Source organism: Amblyomma maculatum, chromosome 2 (assembly GCF_055883805.1).
Source record: "Amblyomma maculatum isolate TAMU_Amacu chromosome 2, ASM5588380v1, whole genome shotgun sequence".
Lineage (NCBI taxonomy): Eukaryota > Metazoa > Arthropoda > Arachnida > Ixodida > Ixodidae > Amblyomma > Amblyomma maculatum.
The window spans coordinates 157,810,718-157,831,080 of NC_139345.1; the positions used below are offsets into that span (position 1 = coordinate 157,810,718).

Sequence of the window (20,363 nt, forward strand, 5' to 3'; positions counted from 1 at the left end):
GGCTTTGCTTGTGATGCCATAAAGAAAAAGAAAGAAACCGATAAGTGAGGCGAAAGAAAGGCGACTCCCGTTTACATTATCTTTTCAAGGTCAGCCTCACATGCGATTCGTATTGCCGTTTCATCTTGGCTCTTGCGCACAAACAGCTTTCCATTACCGCTCCAAGCATATTCATATCGCTTTTCTGTAGCCCTTGTCTTCATCAACCACGTCAGCCTTTTGTTCTGCGCAGCTTAATTGTAAAGAAAGTAGATTGTGCACTGAGCATCCCGCATAATCTGCTTCTTTGCATCCACTGGTCCTTCGTTAACGTGAAGAAAAGCGAACTAGAACTGCCGAGGTTTTTCCACGTTTAGCGGGCAGCCTGTGAATGCCTTCAACGATGTGCTCAGTCAACTGAGGAAGCTGTAAGTCCTGTGTTATAGCATGGACTTTTTGGAGCAAGTTTTCATTTTTGGTTGGGGCAAGTTCATGTACTTCCAGGTTGTTCCGTCTGGTGTATTGTTCTAGGTTGTTTATTTGCTGTCGTGTTCGCCGATTTCCTGATTACGGCTCTCTGACTCAATCTGTGCCTCAACCTTTTGAACCCTTTTTGATAAGGCAACAATCTCAGTCGACTGAAGCTTCGTTTGGGCCAGCACTTCGTCGTACTGTTCTGAAGGATACTAAGCAGACTCTACCATGCTTTCAACTGTCTCTTTGATCTGGTAAAGATCATGCAACTTTTGTTCAATTGTAGGTAGTTCACCGACCTTTTTGTTGATTTCTATCAATAGCCTTTCACTCAGAGACTGGTCATTCTCTACCTTTGTTACATTGTTTAAGCCTCGAGCAGCTGAAAGTACAGATGTTTGGCACTTCCAACTTTTTTTTCAGTATATGTCATTGCTTTGTAGGCAGTCTTGGTCGTATTAGAACAGGCGCCTAAGTGATAACCCTACTGGCACTCTGAGTAGATTAGGCACAGGCGTTCTGCCCGAAGTGACTGATTACAAACCAGGCATATATCAGAATCAAGATCATCCATAGCACTTGCCATGAAAACCTTTCGGCGCAATAACTGATGTTGCATAGTAATACTACTAATAATAACTACTTTAATCTGGAAAGTTTAAACAAAATAACGACGAATACAGAGCGATGTTGAAGACTGGATTGCGTCTACTTTTAAGGCGAATCTTAAGCGTCGCATTAACTATATTTGCTGAGAAATATGCTGCAGAAACGCACTTAATCCTCTTTACCGTAGTTGTGGCGTTCGATTGTTCGCTGAGCAGGTGCAACAGGACCGGGTGGCTGTAGCTGTGACCATATTCGCTCAATGCAAAAGAGCCCGCCATCTGTATGGTGTCAGAGCACGCTAAAGAGCCCCAAGTAATTGAAGGAGATAGGAGCTTTCCGCAGCGAGGGTACGCTTCCTTCCCTTACGGCGCGGCTTTGATATAATCACGGGGCGAGGCGGGGGCGCAACAAGTTTTGCTCGAAAAACACAGTAAGTCGACACCCTATACACACTGTTGCACATCTACGTCCAGCTGAGAGACTCGCCAACCATTCAATACATTCAGTTTCATGTAGAAGTGATAAAATGCATGAGACGAACACACGTCAGTGTTTGCTTTTTGCAGAGCGAAATTATTTTGGCGCATGTTTTATACAGAAAACACTTTCAAAGAAAAGACGATTTCTTGTTGCCTGTTTATTCTAATCCAATGTATTGACATGTTGCTTGTTGTGATTTGCTGACCGCGACAGGCAACAGCGATACAGCGGTAGCACCTTTGGTCTGTATGTACATGCCTCACTCCAAGCTTATATGCCTGTAGAAAACGATAACGGCTACGCATCGCGTGCCGTTAATAGGGTACACGCTGGCGACAGCAATATAAGTTACAGGATACGTTATCAGTGTAATCCGAGTGAGGCGGGAAAAATAGAAACGAAGTAGTAAAAGAATAAGGTGAAAATATCCTCGATAGAATACAAGGGTTCTCAAAGTGGTCAACGAGAGTGCATATCTTTGGGCCATGAACCAGACGCCGTCATTATCTGCAATGTTATCTTCAATATCACGAGTACCCTGACATTAATAGTGCGAACTGGATCCATACCGCAGACGTGGAAAGTCATCTCAAACAGCAAGTGCTACGAACAACCCGAAAATTATAAATGCGGCGATTATGTTTTCACCCTTTCATAACCGCGATGTAGCGGTCACAGTAGAAATCCGGTTACACACAATATGAATAAAAAGTAAAATACAACTAGAGACATCCGTTGCCATAATTGGGTTGGTAAAGAGCTTCCTGCAATGCATGCGTAGGTTTCAATTCCACTGCGGCGAGCAGTTAATTCTCTTTTCTACTTTTTTTCAAAAAATCTCCGACCGAAAAGAATTAAGGATTGCGCTCCTCGCTCTAATGAACACCTTCATAAAATATAATTTTCGTATAAGCTTTCCGTAGCTCCACTACCTATTCTCGTCTTTCGCGACTTTCAAAAATTGGAATGAATCGTCAAAGTGCTTGCTGCTCGCTGTGTGCCGTCTAAGCCTGAAGCAGTTCACATTAGAAGAGCGCCATCCCACTACCTACTGAAGATGTCATAATTGCTTGTTGTAGAGGAGCGACTGTATGTGAGCTAGGCGATGTCCTACCCGTAATTAGTGTGTGATTGGCTCGTAGCGGCCCCTCGAAGGTGCGAGACTTACAGAGTGAAAAACGTCAACGAGATGCTGAGAATAGGAGCGGAAAACTCGGCGGAGACTGTTTTCCAATCTAGATATTGCCACCGACCACTTCCACTTTAGGAGACAGAACCGAGAGCACACAGCGAAGAGAATGTACTCCTATTTCACATTCAATCGTTACTGTCTGCCCTCATTACGGTGTTAAAGAGCTTGCGCCTTTGCTTAGGTAATACCATTTGGCGAACGATAAAGGCAGGATAGAATAAAGAAGAATGGAAGGGTAATGATACAAGCTGACATGCAAAAGCACTTTCGCCTTTTATGCCGTGCTTGTGTGACTTTATCTTTATGTCTTTAGAGATACTGACGATGCTGTTCATAAAGATAAGTCGTTATATTGTCTCTAATATACCTTAATTAGCAGAGCGTGGACATCAGATAAAACAACTATGACATATTCGCAGAACTTTACGTCAAAACTCTTCAGCGTTCCATGTCAGACGGCTGCCAGATGAGCGTGTGTGTTGTATTACCGGTGCGCTGGAAAAAAAAAAAAAGTATATCCGCAGCACGAAACTCACCTGTGTCGTTTAGACAGGCGCAGTGCAGGTGCGCGTTAAATTTTTAAGCAGGACGACAGCTGGCCTGCCTTGATAAAGAGGCGCGCTTCACCAGTTTACGTAACGTTCTCACGTGAATGCAGGGCTAACACTTGTGAGTGCCGTTTCCAGAGGGCGCCAAAGTCGCGAGGTCCTTTCCACAGGTGCGCGCTACAGGTCGCTATTGTGAAGGCACGCTGGGACTTCGCTGCACTGGGTGAGCTGCGATACTTTGGGCTTTGGTAATGCCGTCGCCCTGGGCAACCGAGTGATCTACAGCTCTATTTATCTGTTTGTTTGCGTGTTTGCTTGCTTCTTAATTTATTCAACTATACCGTTCTGCAGACCATATAATGGTCAGAGCAGGGTGAGTGGAAATTCAAACACTGCATGCATAAGCCATAAATAACATGTTATTCAGTGAATGCAATAAAATAAATTATTTATTCGATTACTGTGCGAGAAGATAAGGAGAAGTTATAAACTATTTCAGGTCGTAATACGGCGAAGGTAATTTAACCTGACAGTGACGAGTACGCCTCGACTCTATAGTAGAGATAGGTAAAGTATATGTTTAATTACAAGACCTCGATTCCACATTTTGAAAATGAATTGCAAACATCCAACTCTCTTTTGTTCGTTCGTTCGTTCATTTGTTCGTACGTGAGCAGTCTAAATTATTTCATGCCGTGAATACCGCACACAAAGAGGAGTGACGGCGTTAAAAGAATGATGCTATTAAAGTGACGGCATTGAAATGAAGTTATGTCATATTTAAATATATAAAACAGCACAAGACGTTCTGTGCAACCTAAAAGAGAGATCTCTTCACGCCCCTGGTGTATCGCAGGCTGGACACTAAATAGTAAACAAAATGCACATATCTCGAGTAGTGCAGAAAGTATTATTGGAACATTAGCATATTGTAATAGGAAGGAACGTAGTCGAAAACTCTACTCAACTGTGTCAAAAATACCGCAGAATATTCTGTAGTTTGGTCGTAAACGTTAAAATTTTCTGCAGTTGTGAAGTACTTCCCTGTCTTTTTATTATTTTTTCTGTCGTACTTCTCTGCAGTCTCAAATTCTGTGGTACTTTTCTATTGTAACTACAGAAAATTCTGACGTTACTAAACAAATTTCTGTTTTTTTCAACAAGTTCACTGTGAAAAACCACCCAGAAGTTCTGCTGTGACAACAGAAAATCTTCTGTAGTTTTTTACGACTGAGACTATACCATAACGTATTGGCGACGAGCTCAATCGTTGGTTAGTATATTGCTCGACTGTATTTACAACTCACCTTTGTCACGTGGTCTCATCATCTTTTTACAATTTATCGTTGCCATCAGAATATGTCCCATGAATTGGTAACGTTATTAATTTCTGGTTGCGATATACTACACACCCCATTAAATTCATACTTTTTCTCAATCATACCTTCCCACCTTCGACTCTTGCGATCATGTTCCTGGGACCACATTTTTTATACGTCTTTTGCAGACCATCTATACGGACTGCTTCCGACCTCAGATTTCCCGTCTCGCGAGCCGTGTAAGGTTTTCTTTTGTATTATTAGTACGAGCTTTGATGACTTGTGTGAAGCACCGTCAACTCTAAGTTAGCCTCTGAAGCGGTCCAAGCTTTTCTCGAATGTAATCTGCCTTTCCGCGCTGTCTAGAACCCTAATCGTTGATGAGTTATTCTTCACAGTAATCATCTTGATTCGCTCGGCCTCACGAAACTGGATCTTCAGAAAGTGCGTTTCTTTGGGTAATTAAAGCGGCCACTACTCAACAGCCGAATGTTGGTTAACCTTCTTTGTGAGTTGAAGTTAAGCAACTGTAATCAGTCCGTGTTACCATTTCCGGCTATGTTGCAATTGGGAGAACCGTAAAGATAAAAAAAAAAAGCAACGGTTTATTCGAGCATTCTCAAAGCTAAAAGTGACTCAGTAAGTGAAAGAGAAGTCTTCAGAGGCAAACTTGAAGGCAGCAATCTTTGCGTTTGCAATTACTCCGGGTTTTCATTAAACCGTCCACACTCCAGCGTATCATGTAGTCACGGTTCACAAAACATCCCTACTTCATTAGCTCAGCCTTTACACAGCGAGAACTTGTTTGCACTGCGGTTTCAAGGAATTTATTACAAAGAACAATATGTACCGAATTATGTGGGAGATCCTCAGAAGCGGATAAAGACGGCAGGAGCTGCGATTGTGTGCATAACCATAAGCCCTATCTGTAGGATGAATCGAAAACAGTGCAAGGTACCATACTTTACGAAAGACTAGGTTTCTGGTAGGAACTTCTAATGAGCGTGACTTATTTTATTGCCTCGTTCGAATTCACTGCTTCATTTCACAGAGTGCAGTTAGTAGACAGCATTAGAATTTTATTTTATTCAGCTTTTATTTTAGTCCCCAGTCGATTACAGCCTGCGTTCCCTTACCCCTTTTCCATTAAAAATTCTGCCCCACTTCAGTCCAATATTATATTCCTACAGCAGCCGTTGTGATCAGAGGTAAGTTGCAAACTCAAGCACTCAGTATAATATAAGCCCGTCAAATGAGGATAGATCACTCAGTGTATCGATCAATCAATCAATCAATCAATCAATCAATCAATTATTCAATCAATCAATAATTATTTAAGTTTACATATACGAACTGGCGATTGCGAAAGAAAAACAATGGTGAGACCAGTGAGTTTCACAGGTTCGCCCATGGCGTGAACGCTACTCTTGGAAGACTTTCCTGCGTAAAGGTGACCAGTTAAAAAATTACTTCTGCTATAAGCTCTAAGAACACGAATGCGCCGAGCTTGGCAACTTACGCCACACCCTCAAACTATTAGGACGCTAACTGTCTTTCTTTCTACCCGGTAATTTCCTTTGTCGATCCTTAAGTCGACAAGTTCATTCTCATCAAGCCACTAATCATCCGTCAATCATCTAGAGCACAGAGACCGTGTGACAACTTCGTGAGTCGAAAATTTTGTCAGCATCAAACTATATGCTTTTTGTTCCGCATTTTGCACTCTGTACTTTTATTTACTTAATTTTGCATTTTATGTCGTATTTTCTTCCTTTTGTGATTTTACACTTCTCCATTTGTTTTTCGTCTGTTTCATACATTATTAACATAAGCTTAAAACGAAACTAACCGCACCATGACAGTCACAAAGCTATATTACGAAGCCAAGCCATTCGAAAAATTGTGAGCATTAATTTCGTTTGGCGCCATGTTTTCTTTAGGATAATTAGGGCAGTTCTTCAGTGCCTTTCCCTCCCCTCTTTCCTTTTCAGTTTCTTACCATGTTGTTGTTGTTTTTTTCTAGTGTCTAGTCCGCACTAATTTACGTATTCCTTCAAAGTTTACAGCAGTGACTTTCTTTCCTTGTTCTACTTTTCTCTGTGTCGCCGATTCCCGGCAGAAAGAGGGAAGCTGTAAGCGTTTGAAAGGACACCAGAGTGTTTGACTAGGCATTAATTTACGTAAAACGAAACTTAGAAATGTAAACCATATACACAGAGGGCGGTGTTGTTAGTGGCCGTAGCGGTTTCTAACAGGTGCGTATCGGTTGTTACTCCTACATGCTTCCCTCAAGCGTGTCCGGCTACCTGATACGGGCCACTCGCTCATATGTAACCAAGGTTTTAAATATTACAGAGTGCCCGAACCCATTAAGCCAACTTGGAACAGTTTACGGTCGCCTACCTTAGTGTGCAGCATTTTATTCGCTCGCGAAAGTAATTAATTCGTAAAAACGAATGATGTTAATTGCCCTTTTTTGTGTTTTGCGATTATGTAAAGATCAATAAAAATAACAATGTACCAGCATAATTTAATTACGCTGGGAGCATGCCTGAAGGTAACGTACCGCTGTAATGGTGCGAAAATATCGTTGTGATTCAAGGAATCAAAGGCTTCGAGAGTTCGAATGTCTACCTCGAAGTCCTTGCAATGTATTCTTTTATAGCAACAAACAATCAAAAATTATTGTGGAACGCTTCTGAAGGCTATTAATACGAGTCAATCCCATATGAAAATAATGAAGCATGGAAATTCGCTCTACTTCTACAGAAGCCCTTAATTACATTTGATGTGGTGAATTTTCTTGTCTGTCGAGTTGCATATATCGGCATGAAATTTGCACAAGATCTGTGTTGTAATATATATATATATATATATATATATATATATATATATATATATATATATATATATATATATATATATATCTATATGGGGGGGGTTTAACGTCCAAGAGCGACTCAGGCTATGAGAGACGCCGTAGTCGAGGACTCCGAAAATTTTGACATCGCACAACCGGGATTCGACCCCGCGTCCTTTGGAACAGTAGTCGAGCACCGTAACCACTGCGCCACCGCCCCGGCGGGGTTGTATTACGTGGGCTAATTGTTACAATTTCTATGGCTTACTGAACATTGTGGTCGTCAATAATAATGGGCGTAGGACAAAACAACACGCATATTTCAAACGTCTATCTGATATCCTCAAGCCGATCTGTAAATTAATTAAAAATTCCCTTTTTTAGCTCATAATCCATGCACCGAACGATATCTGCATCACATTGGCTTTGACGTAATTGCGGAAGAAACATATTTTGAGTGACTCAGACACATATGACCCTACTAAAGAACTGGAGTGGTAAGCTTGGCTATTTATCATTTTCGGTCGTCTGTGTTTTTCCGTGCAGTTGCTCTTTATATACGAGGAGCATAAGAACCTTACGACTTTCGCTATCTGTTATGGATCTCTTGTTTATATGTTCGCTATATATGTTTCTATGAAGAAAAAAACAGATTAGTCTCATCTTATTTGAGACTGAGAAAAAGTTGTTCAGCAAAGAAGTTATTACAGGAAAGGTGTAACTAACCTAATGTTTCTGTCCAAATGGCCGCTTAGAAATGTCTGCCATGCTATCAAGTTAAATCTTAACTTATAATAAAGTTGGCAAGCAGGTTTGTCTGTCTTTCTTCACGAGTCGTACAAAGCAGATGGCCATCCAGGGTCCACAGGCATTGTGGGATGATGTATTAACCAATGGGCAGGTCTAACCAGATTTGGGAGATATAGAGCCACCTGCCCTTCGTATTGAACCCCGAACAAGCTATTTCCTTTGCACACGAAAAAAAAAAGCATTCATAAATAGCATACCGCGCGATATAATAACAGAAAAATGAATTCGTGCTATTTTTACAGTGCGATCTAGTACTTAACAGAAAGTCGTATAAAGCGCATAAAACTATAGGTAATGTTCTGAAAAAAAAAAAAAAAAGAGAAAGTGTTCTAATTTAGAAGAAACCTTACATGCGATGCAGAATGGTACTTATATTGCGGTGACAGAACACAGGACATGAGCGGGAGGTCGGCGCCATCGCGTGATTACTGTAGGGTCCAGTATAACCTAGCAGAAAAAGCAGAAATTTTAAGGAAGCGAATAAGAGCAAAAATTACAATCCCCCCCCCCCCCCCCCATGTTTTTTATTTTATTTTGGCGCGATAGGGGGGTGATAATCGCAGAATTTTATAGCGTTAAAGGCAATGGTTAGGATCGCCTTTGTCGGATTTTTTGTTTACTTTCTATACCGGCAATTTACAACAAGTAGCTAAACCACATTACCTTCTTAAATTGCATTATGGAATGTTTTCGAATTTAAGCAGCCGTAGAAAAGGGATGAATACAGCCAGGAGGTGACATCAAACGTTAGGGCGCTGCAAAGATGACGCAAAGCAATTAACAGCACCAGAATCATTTACCGCATTCCATGGATGAGTGTTGCCTTTTAATTAGCGTCCAGAAAACGTTTTTGAGAGCCTAAATCGTCGTTTAACTCTGGGACAGACGACCTGAGAGGAGAAAGAGGTGGGACCCCACCGTTGAGAGAGAGAAGAATTACAATGTGTATTCTGCTTCACAAGCACTGAAAGAAATGAAGGCCAATACGCAGAAACAAACGACGCTGGAGATTGTTCAGGTGGTTGGTGCAACAACTGCCTATGTAGCAGTAACTACTGGGGCAGGTAGGGCAGCTTCAGCAGCTATATCAGATCCAGCTCTATCACCTAAAGGCGCTGAGCGTGCTTTTTGAAAAATACAGAGAGAAGAAACTGAGACAAACTGATTTTAGACGCGAATCGTGCAAGCCTACCTTCTTATTTAGCCGAATAGTTTTACAAGACCAGCTTGCACTGTCCCCCTAGCTGGCTAGAAGAGTGCGTACTAGAAAGCGCATAATTAGAAGCGTAAGGAAGAAGAGGACAGGATTAGGACTGTCGGCACGCGACGGGAACTGAACGCCATATTGTCATTTGTAATAAATGCAGTTCTGAGCGTTAAAGGCAAACTGCACCGAAAAGTTCAACTGCTGAAAAAGAAATATTTTTCTGTAGTACGTTAAGAGCGAGTGCTAAACCGAAAATTTGAGAGGCACTTCCTAATTGAGTAGTTAAGAATCTGTTTTCTAAAACGAAACCTTAAAAGTGTTCAAGGACGTTGCACGTTCGTCGCTATGGGTGAGTTTGGCGCTGGTGAACACTCTCACGGTTCGGTTACACTCAACTTTAATACCCCAAAGAAAGTAGAAGGTTAGACATCCGTCGATGAAACTCAGTTGGTAAGAGCACCGGATACAGTATTCGGAGGTCGTGGGTTCGGTTCCCACCACCGACGCATTGTTTTTCTTGTTCTTGTATTCAATTATCTTTAAAGCTAATTTTATCATAGTACTAATTGAAGTCAACAGCAATAAACAAAATGTAAAAAACAAGGCTTTCCTTGGGCTCGCCAACTAATGCCTTCTTCCATTTGTGTATACACCTGCTGTATATATAGGCCAAGCACCCTTTATCCAGGTATCGAAAGCCTGCTGTTAATGCGGCACGAAGAACAGTATTCCTAAAAAGTTGCACACACACTCACGCATACATGCATATATATATATATATATATATATATATATATATATATATATATATATATATATATATATATATATATATATATACATATATATATATATATATATATACACAGGAATTTGCAGCATTGACTGCAGGTTTCTGATGCCTGGATAAAGGGTGAAAGAGGCCCGCATCGCCTAAGAGTATCATGTGTGACTTGCGACCCAAGAGTTCCGGTGGGTTCTATTCCCAACTCAGAAGGGCTATACAATCTGCCAGCTGCTGCCAATTGGAGCGTGCCATGTGGTCTCGTGACGTCACAGCAACCGCCTACACTGGCTCGAGCGTCGCCGGTGCTCGAGCAAGCTTCAAACACACAACGGCTAGAACGGCTGCGCGAAAGCTGTAGTATTAACGCACTAAAATTCGCAAACGGCCAGTGCAATTAATGTGGCAGAGTGATTATAAGTATCAGCTTTCACCCTGGACGGAGCAGCCGCTGCAATCACAAAAGAGTCGGAGTGGGTGACGTCATTCAGTCGGTTAATTAATCAGCGCGTGACACGCCGCGTTCTTATTTCGATTATCCCGTTCCAGTCCAGCGAGAGCGTCACACAGTGTGCCCTCTTTGGTGCTGGCTGGTGCTATGGGGTATTGTGCAAATCGGAAGAGTGCTGGTCGCGGCTTATGTTGTCCAGCCTGTGTGGTATCACTCTTGGCGACCAGGAAATGGGGAAGAAGAAGAAATAAGGTGTGGGGGTAAGATGATGTCGACGGTGCCCATGCCGCCAAAGTCGGGCACAGGACTCGGTCGGTCCGGTGCAGGTTGGGTACATCCTTCTTGCATGCCTCAGCTTTAACGACTCCATGCTGGCTACCGAAACCTCGGTCTCCCTGCCGACACAGAAGCGCATATGCTCTTCTCGGCTCGGAACCAACTAATCTTCCTTGGAGAGTCCGAGTCCGGCGTAAACTCTTTCCCTCTCACATTCCGATACTCGTCGCCTCCCACTATCACATCATCTTCCCTCTGCCACCTTCTCTCTTTTAACGCCTACAATAGGAGAAGGTAAGAGGGAGGACTCCTCTCTGTTTTTTCAACCTGGCCCCTGCTGCACCACCCCACTCCATCTTCTTATGCGCATTCGTCTAGAATCATTTCCTGTCCATTTCTATTTTTATCATTCGCAGAGCCCGTCAGGCTCGATTACTTGCTATATATAGAGCGCCAGTCAGGTCGACGGCAGCCTCAGCTTGCCGCGTCTTTCTGAGAACTTCACTGACGGCTTGCAAAACTACCTACCAGAGCCGTCTAGAGCACCGCAAGAGAATCCTGCTACCCTTCTCGGCTGCTCCGACCTGCAGGCCCAACGGGCCTTAGTCGGGTGAGCCCGAGCGGAGGCAGACCCCACTGGTGTCCCAAACTAGGGACATCCACCTAGTGTTTGTGAGGGCTGGCCCCCTCAGGGTCAGCTCATGCGTAACCTCCTGTATTTGTATCTGATATAAATATTTTCCACCACCACCACTCGATCATTTGCATTCTGCGTCGAAGACACTTAACGTCTAGCCAGTCTTGGATGCCTGCCGAGGCAAACAGGCCAAATGGGCGCAAAGCAGATAATAATTTGCGAGGTTAAGTGTACCATTATGATATTGGATTATTCGAATATCATCGCATTTTCTTTTCGAAGTTGGCAAGTACTGATAGCATTAATTATAAGATAACTACGTAAGGGTAGTGATTATGATGGCGGTTACAACATTTGTATGAACAGGCTAACAGTTGGCGTCGAGAGGTACAAAACCATACGGACATGCTGCGCCTGACATAGCTTGCTTTGTGTAGCTGATTGATTCAATATATTTTCATGTGAATGTACTTTTGAAGATTAGTTTTGATACGTAGTTTAAAGACGAATAGATTGCATCATTGATGCACGTAATCGTGCCTGATGTTAGCTGAAAAGATTTCATTTTGTGGAAAAAATATTATGCAGCCAGGAAACCATTAAAAAACTTGTGTGCTTAGCAACTTTTCATCCATCATAATTTTCAACCCATACGTTACATACCAAAGCTTTCCTTCTTCTCCTCCTCCTACATCGAAGCCAAGATCTTTCAGTTGGGATTGCTTAGCCCAGAAAAAGGGGGCACGCGAGGCTTCCTCTATTGGAAATAAATAGATTGGGGTTCCTGCAAGCTGCTATTTGGCTTTGCATTTTCCATTTATTGTCTAAAGTTAACATTGAATGCCTTAAAAAATTCAGTTAGACATTTATATATTTATTTGAAAATGAAACAAATGTCTCGTGCGGAAGTCGAATGACAGCTCTATGCAACTAGTTTTGCTGGACTACCTAAAATATTTTATTTTAATCCTTGGCTAAAGTCTGCTTCAACACTCTGTAAAAGCCCTTCAGCTGTACTAAAATTATTCTACACACTGGGTGCAGAGGTTTCCCGCAGGCTTTTTTTTTGTGTGTGTGTGTGTGTGTGTGTGTGTGTGTGTGTGTGTGTGTGTGTGTGTGTGTGTGTGTGTGTGTGTGTGTGTGTGTGTGTGTGTGTGTGTGTGTGTGTGTGTGTGTGTGTGTGTGTGTGTGTGTGTGTGTGTGTGTGTGTGTGTGTGTGTGTGTGTGTGTGTGTGTGTGTGTGTGTGTGTGTGTGTGTGTGTGTGTGTGTGTGTGTGTGTGTGTGTGTGTGTGTGTGTGTGTGTGTGTGTGTGTGTGTGTGTGTGTGTGTGTGTGTGTGTGTGTGTGTGTGTGTGTGTGTGTGTGTGTGTGTGTGTGTGTGTGTGTGTGTGTGTGTGTGTGTGTGTGTGTGTGTGTGTGTGTGTGTGTGTGTGTGTGTGTGTGTGTGTGTGTGTGTGTGTGTGTGTGTGTGTGTGTGTGTGTGTGTGTGTGTGTGTGTGTGTGTGTGTGTGCTGTGTTCAATGAAGCAAAAGCTGCTAAAGTATTGTATTTAGTGCTGCAATTTGTTTTGTTTTTGTAGTACTAATTATCTAAATAGCAGAGGCCTTACAGTAAGAGTAAAGCCGCTGCGTAGCCTTTTACTCCATGACAGTTGTTTCGCCCGAATAGAAAAAAGAGAAAGAACATATCTGCCCTCCGCCTAAAGGAAAACGAAGTTGACATTCAATCTGTCGGTCTTACATTAGTTTAAATCTTGCAATTTGTACGCCACAGTCTCTTTCCCTGTGCATTAAAAAAAAAAATCTCGTCATTCGTTTTCTTTTTTTTTCTTTTTTTGCATGGGTTAGTAACAGGATTTTAATTGTGAAGGTGGCAACAATTGTTGCAAATAGTACATAGGGGGGGGGGGGGGGGGTGAGCATATTATCTGGCCCTTGGAAGCCCTTTCATTTGAGGCAAGGCCCCCTTGCCATGCAAAGGAGAGCCCTTGGAGGACTATCCTAGAGAGAGGGCGCTAGAAATGATATTGCTCTGCTTCCGATCGGAGGTACTGGTGAGTAGGTTCTCCAAGTAATCTATAGGGCCACCTTCGGCTTAGAACGATGTGGGAATGAGGGAATAAGGTGACAGGTTTCTGCAGAAAGTCACTAGGTTTGCCGCAGAGCTTGGTGGAAGAAGGTTTGGTTTGGTTTGTGGGGTTTAACGTCGCAAGGCAACTCAGGCTATGAGATACGTCGTAGTGGAGGGCTCCAGAAATTTCGACCACCTGGGGTTCTTTACCGTGCACTGACATCGCACAGCACACGGGCGCCTTACTTTTCGCCTCCATCGAAAAGCGGCCGTCGAGGCCGGGAAGAAGGAAATTTTTCAGAAAGCAGATGAGGTATTGTTCAACAGGACCCACTTGTGCACAAACGTCGGAGCATGCCTGTCGGCTTACAGCTGCAATTGACGTGTGATGATTTCATGTAATGCCTAGCTTACAGGTTGGTTCTAGGCCCTGCGTTGTTGGGTAGGCTATTTACTTCTTTTTTTCTACTTGCGTCGAAATAAGCCACCTTATGAAAGCAAAAATTACTACGCATAGCTATTCCCGCTCCTCCCGACCCATGCCATGTATGCTCATACATCCTGTTAGGGTGGCACTGCCAGAAACATGTACTGTACTTTTAACGCTTGGCCTTTTCCTTTATTGTAGGGATATGCGCCTTGGGTTTTAGTGAAGCCCATTGGCATTTTAGTGCCACACACAAGCCGACCACCAGAAGTGCCGTGCCAGCCAAGTTAGATCTCGGCATTCCTGACTTAAGCTTTGTCTTTAAATGTGCGACACAGTAGCGTTAATTACTCCAGTCAGCGACTGCATTTGCGGTTACTAGTTCGAGCACTCTACAGATTTTGTTCTTTTAATTACTAGTCCCTAAATAAGTGTCTCTAATATCGTCACACATTCTTATTAGCGTGCAATCCTATAAGCGACCAGGTTATAGCTACCGGTTGTGAGCGGCCAGCGGCATAGATACAAACCCTCTTTTAAGGAAGCCTTGCGAGCATCGGAACATGGGCATGAAAAATAGCGTGATTATATAACTCGATATTCAAGGGCCCTGGAAGGTTTATTGATTCCTTTCCACCTCCCTCCTCAAATGAGCAGCCCGAGCTGGTAGTCCTCCCAAAATATGATAACGTTTGGTCTCGTTACGTCACGAAAAACATCGACGAATCAGTGCCTGGCAGTGTCACCTGCTACCTTCCGCCCGCCAAAGGCACGAGCGTGATTGTTCACTCGCATTTAATGCCGAAAACCTCGACGTTTTTACAGAACGGGGCCTCTAACGCAGTTTTAAGAAGGTTGATATATAGAACTATACGACTATTCTGAGTAGAGATGTGTGTATATATTGATAATTATTGTACTGGTTAGTAACTTCTCGTTCAAAAAATGTTCATGTACAGAATTTTCATCTATGAACTGTGCAATATGACACATGTGATTGATTCAAAACACATTTATTCCACATTTTAGCGTCTACCACACAGATGCTACGGGGGAGGGAATGAGGTTAATTGATAAGGGTGGGAGAACGTGGCCTACAGTTTATGTAACCGGTATGTCGCAGAACTGGCCGCCAACTGGCGACTCTACCGGGTCCAAGACTAAAATGAGGAGAGCACGCCACGGTCTTTCGGCGTGCTTGGGGGGACACAGGAACCTCTGGGTTGCAGCAGGCGTAAAAAGAGGTCCATCGAGGTCCAATCATCATGGTGTTGAGGCCACTTTGCACCAGCGCTTCTGTCTCCGAAGCCGTAATCGTCAGCAGAAGGCGCGTTTTTTTTTTTTTTCTTTTTTTTTTTAGCGTGCACAGTCCTGTAGGCAGCGTAATTTATCTACGCGCCCGAGCTATCTCGCTGCAATGATTTTTTAAAATGCTGGCCAGCTGGATTGCGGGAGTTTTAAATATGCATACAACAGTGATCCAACCTTTACCAACGCGTCGTGGTGGCTGCCGAGCCCAAGATCGCAAGGTCAAATTCCGAGAATTTCGGTGAAGGCGCGATGTGTTAATGTGACTATCCTGTGTGATATCACAGAAAGTTGAAGAACCCCAAGTAGGTGACATTAAGCCATTGGTCTCCACTAGAGCTTCCTTTGCAGCGCACGGAAAGCTTTGGGAAAAACTATATGTACACGATGTCACACTACACCGCGCCATACTTTGTCATACTATACAGATACTCTCTCATAGCATATCATGAAGTATCCTACTACTACAGAAAGCCATGTATGCAGAAGAGGCTGGGTAGTTCACAGAGACAAGGTGATGGCAACGAGTAAAAGAAAAGGTTGATTAGAGCAATATTGGAGAGACATTCAGCCTGCAGTGGGCGCAAACTATATATAGACTTATACCGCACCATATTGCATTCCATTACAAGAATAAGGCCGTGCATGCTATAACGTGTAGACGCCATTTTTCGGTGAATCTCAAACTGCAGTATGCATCCAGTATGTATGCTTAGAGATACAACCCCCCCCTCCCCCCCCCCCCCCCACACACACACTAGGCTGCATTAGCAGTTGCTAAGACAACAGCCAGATGCAGCACCGTACATTCAGAGTTCTGACAGCTCCTCACTTACTCCGAAGTATCATACACTGGCACACCAAGCAGCGCTCTCGTACCGAGCGCAGTGTGCCCTAGCAATTGCTTTCTTGCGGGTTATAAAACTTAAATATCGAGAGCAAAATGTTGAGGTATAAGCGAAGAAAAATGGACACTATGCACGTCTGGTTCTTTCGCTAAAAACTGTTCTGGTTCTAGCTGCCACCAGAGAACAACTCCATAAAAGAAAACGGTGAAGCCGTGGCGGCGAGAACTGCAGAGGCACCCTAGTCACCATCTCGCGAATGTTGCTCTCGTTATCGTGGTTATTTATGTCATCTAAACCCGTCCTTCCTCCTGCCAAGAAAAAGAAAAGAATAACTAAATATGTAATTTCGAGTTTTTCGTTTGTGAAAAGTCGATCCAGGCGTATACGACCACGAAGCTGGTGATCTCGTGCTTTCTGTTCTTCATTTCCTGTTTTTCCCACCTAGTCTGCTGTTCGCCACTTCCTCCTTTTCACCATATTCAGAAGGCGGTACGTGCCTTCGTAGTAAGATGAACCATCACAAGAGCACTGCTTCATACGTTCTAGTACTTGTACGATGCATACGTGCATCAAATATAGTAGGCGTTTCACCTAAGCCTTCCCGCAATATTTAAAAACAGGATTTTTAAGTTTCATGGGCGTTTTCTTCAGCATGGTATTTGTGTGCATCAGAATACAGCCAAGATGTGTACAACTAGCAGGCTAGTTAGGAAACAATAAAAATTTGTCTTCTTACTATTGCTGTTGGACTATTCAGTGAAAGGCTTGCAAAAAGTGGCGGCCTAATTCGTACTACGCCTAGATTATTCCACTGCAGGAATGCATGCGTGTTGATCCATGTTGTGTTGTGACAATCAGAGTGCAGAGTTTAAAGAAAAGTAGTTTTAATGTTGCGTGGGCTCTGTGTTGTTGCGGGCAGGACAGCGATGAACGAAATGTATGTTGTAACTGTGGTAACACACATAACTCGTGCCGGTTAGAACGACGTGTTGTACAACGATGTAATCCATGCAAGATGCACTTCAGGTAGTGGCTTAAAAAGGACTAGTAACAATTGGAACCCCCAACTAGTTCGCGTGTGAATTTTTTTTTTATTGCTTTTTGGTGCGCTACAGGAAAATAGGCACACACTGCTTGGACCCATAGCCAGCGGCTAGTAAAGGGTCCAATGGAAAAAGTACACAGGTTGCAGGCACCCAATCGTCAAAGTTAGAGACATCAGAAGGAACTTTACAATAAACGTGAAGAAAGTTATCGCTTATATATTCGTAAAACTACCAATGAAGAGAATATTGGCAACCACTTTGAATTTTTAGCATTGACGTTAATTAAAGACGTCGGAAATGATGAGGGGAGCGTCAGGTTCCTGCGCAGGGCTTGTGCGCACACTAGCTTAGCTGCCTGTCTCGGGCTCTCGCCAGCACCTTACGAGGGCGTTCTCGTTCTCTCTGGCCGTCGACATCTGGAGTAGACGCTCTCGAGCGTTGCTTGCGAAGGCGTCCTTGTTCGATTTGGCCTTTAAGTTCAAAGCTTTCGCTTATCGCTTTTGAAGGGGTTGTTGCCCTTGCTCCTTTCTGTCCTCGAAGCTGGCGCCTGTCGCTTACAAAGGCGATCATGTTCTCGTTGATCGGCAGCAGCATGAAAGGTTCCGCCGAAAACGATGACATTATGTGAGGTTATAGCTTGTGACCGATCATGAATGGGATATCCAAAAGAGAAAATGGTAATTCAACCACTTTTTAAGCACATGGCTATATTATCGCAATTCAAGCAAAATTGCGGTAATTAATTAAATAATTGAGGAAATACGTGCGAGGCCCTGATTCCTTTTGACTTAGTGCTGGCGTTTGTCAACGCCACAGGAGAAGTGAAATGTCAAGAGAGAAAAAGAGAAAACATATCGCGAGCACAGCATTCTCGCAGTCTTTCTTGGCACTGTGTGGCACAGTCCGCTTCGCTTCAGCAGTTTGGTCGAGCGGCCTCAAGACGCCTCTCGAATACAGTCCGCTAGCCACGATGGGGCAAAGTCACAGCGGCTAGCTGTAACAGCTATAGCTGCGAATCAGCCGTTGTAGCTGCTGCAAGGCTCGTTGTCCGTGGTGCTACTGACCTTATCACTGTACGACTGTGCTGCAGGCGCTATAGCCACGCAGTTCGCACGTGGTTCAGGGCGGCTCTGTCAGAGCGCGGCTCGTTCCAGGTTCCCTGCTGGTTTTGCGGCGCACCTGTGGTCGTTCCCAATGCTCAAGCCGTGCCTTCGTAGCCTCGGCTGTTCGGTCCTCTTCAGTGTCACCTGTCAGCGCTAGGCCAAGGTGCAGGATCCGCGGGAAGTGTCGGGCAGGACGTGTAGGAGTGTCTCCTCTGGAGCATCGCCAGGCGGCACGTCGGTTATACGTCGAAGAGCTCGTGGCGGCATTGATTTGTGAGAGCGCCCGTGCAGGCCTGAAAAAGAAGGCTACTGCCTCTGTCTCCTTGGTAGTATGGCGGTTCCAGTTTATGTTGGCAGTATGGTGCCAGGCTTTGCTTTTTATTTTATTTTTTTGGTACTGCCATGCGCCATACAGTTGTTTGCAAAGCGCTAGATGGCACCACTTCTTTAACAAGTTATTAAGGCGTTAGGGCTTACGAGTCAGAACTTGTTCCAAACTAACAATCATGTATCTTTGCAGTGTCGTTATTGGGAGTAGTAAAAAAAAAATTATTCACAATGGGTGCAGCTTCATCTGAGAGTATTACTGCAATAGCATACGAGCAGTTAAAAGTTACGGCCGATTTGCATAGTTAATCAAATGCGAGGTAAGTGCGTAACACTGCTTAGGCACGGAGGTAAGCACAGCCTGATTCACGACGCGGCGAGCGGCTCGGAGCCGAGATCCAGGAAGCACCGCGCGTGCACGTCTGCTGTCCGTGAAGGCTGAGAAAACTGATGGGAGGGGAAAGATGCCGAAGTTGAGAACGCGCGAGCGACACACGACTGCTCACTCCGGAGTAACACACACTTGTGCAACGCTGCCCAGTGACGGCCGCCATGTCCGCCACTGACATGCCCCTCTCTCACTGTCTTACTATCTCACTGGGTGCATCTATGCGGCCGCTCCGCCCCTCACTTTAAGTCGCGTGATGCAGGCGTCGCCACTTTCCCTTCCTCCTCTTCAAGTTCAAGCAGATACGGATGGACAGAGAGAAAGAGAGAGAGAGTGGCTTGAGCTGCAGTTGTGCCGCTGCTCCGCCTCCTCAATGCTGAGCCGCACGACGCGCGTGTTGCCACCTTCTCTTTCTTTACTTCAAGTTCACAAAGATAGAGAGAGCGGCTTCGGACAGACATCAGCGAAATCCGTGATTGAAGCTAGTAGTGCTACGCACTAAAAAATACGCCTGTGGTAATCGGTAGTGTATCTTCTTGACTTCGTTTTGCCTTGATGGACGGAACCGTGACGGACAATAGGAGATGAAAATGTAGCCACTAAATGCATTCGCGCATGAATGCTCCCATTTCTTAGATTTTGAAAAATTCCTTCCCATTGCCGCTACAACTCGAGAAATTTCGTGGCTGCACTTGGGCGAATGGAGCATTGAGCCGCTGTATGCTGCTCTAGCCACTCCTACCAGCGCGCGTTAAACATTGGTGCAGCTGCAACGGATTCACCCCCTCGTCGCTCCTACTCGGGGCTGTGAAAAAAATGCAATAGAATAGGGGAACCGTCAGTTGTTCGACACATAGTCGCATAGGCGGGGCTAGTGCTATCTGTGGCCTCTCAGTTATGTTTGTGCTATAAAGCCCTACCAAAAAAAAGCCATCTTCAAAAATCTAAAATCTGATGTGGGTATTACATACCTGAAGCTTTTCAATAAACAACGAGCCTAACAACAGAAGTTAAAAATATAACTAATCATTATTTGCTAACCAGCCGGCTAGTTATCATATTCTCGCTGCATTCTGATGATTTCAGTAATAAGGAGCCTAACAGCAGCAAATAAAAAGATAACTGTTTATCTTTGCCAACCAAGCATCTAGTTAAACATGTCCTCGCTGAATTAGATGTACATCATAGCTAGCAATGCTATGCTTAAGAAAGCAATCTTC

General features: G+C 44.0%; 1 protein-coding gene across 5 annotated transcripts in view; it reads left to right on the plus strand.

Moving 5' to 3' along the window:
• The first annotated feature begins 3,277 nt into the window (after window positions 1–3,277).
• LOC146200263 (coiled-coil domain-containing protein AGAP005037) overlaps window positions 3,278–20,363 on the plus strand; it is a 344,563-nt gene continuing 327,477 nt past the window's right edge. For 3 of the 5 annotated variants that reach the window (XM_084595456.1, XM_084595457.1, XM_084595458.1), the window contains exon 1: window positions 3,279–3,505. The gene's annotated coding sequence lies outside the window, so the exon portion shown is untranslated. Of the gene's footprint in view, window positions 3,506–20,363 lie in introns of all 5 variants that reach the window. The other 2 variants (XM_084595461.1, XM_084595459.1) reach the window with 2 other exon arrangements.